This window comes from Simochromis diagramma, unplaced genomic scaffold, assembly GCF_900408965.1.
Source record: "Simochromis diagramma unplaced genomic scaffold, fSimDia1.1 OVJJ01000717.1, whole genome shotgun sequence".
NCBI lineage: Eukaryota > Metazoa > Chordata > Actinopteri > Cichliformes > Cichlidae > Simochromis > Simochromis diagramma.
The window spans coordinates 157,740-158,618 of NW_024387503.1; positions in this window are offsets into that span (position 1 = coordinate 157,740).

Sequence of the window (879 nt, forward strand, 5' to 3'; positions counted from 1 at the left end):
TTTAGAATATCAACAAATTAAATCCATAGTAAAAAAGAAATTTAACCTCAGTCAAGTTGAACTACAAACACCACCAAGTGTGGTTCAATTTCTTACTCTTAAATCCCCCAAATTATTATCTAAAATATACAGAACACTTTCTAAATTAGATGAATCAATATCCCTTCCTATTGCAAAGTGGGAAGCAGATTTATCAGTCAGCTTAGACCAAAACTTCTGGTCTCAGGTATGCTTAAAAACCTTTAAATTGATTAAAAATCCCAGTCTGCAGTTAATACAATACAAAATACTACATAGAGTGCACTATACAGGTCATCGGATGTTCAAGATGGGCTTTACATCTTCCAACAACTGCTCACACTGTCAAGGCAATACACCAGACAATTACATTCACGCTCTTTGGTTCTGTCCACCAGTGCAGAAGTTTTGGCACGAGATATGTGAAGACTTATCAAAGTGTCTGAAATGTAACATTCCAACTTCCCCTTTAGTGTGCTTGTTGGGAAAACTGGATGAGGTCACTACAGAAACTAATACAGTCCACATAGTTTTCACTGCCCTATGCATCGCCAAGAAAACGGTCCTCATGAACTGGAAAAATAAAAATAATTCTAGCCAATATAGAAACCTTCTAATAGATCACATTAGTCTCGATATAGCCTCTGCCACCACATTAGATCAATCCCTCTGGGCTCCTTTGATCGGCTCCATCACCTAGCGGGGGTAGGGGGTCGTGGTTTGGTCCCGCCTTAGCTACTGTGGTTGATATGGAGTTGGGACAGGCTTAGGGCGCCTGGAGGACCCCTAGAGACGTTATCCCTGGAGGGCTTAACCCAGGGGTTGTGTTCATAACCTGGTTAGTGGCTCTGGTCGCTCTTA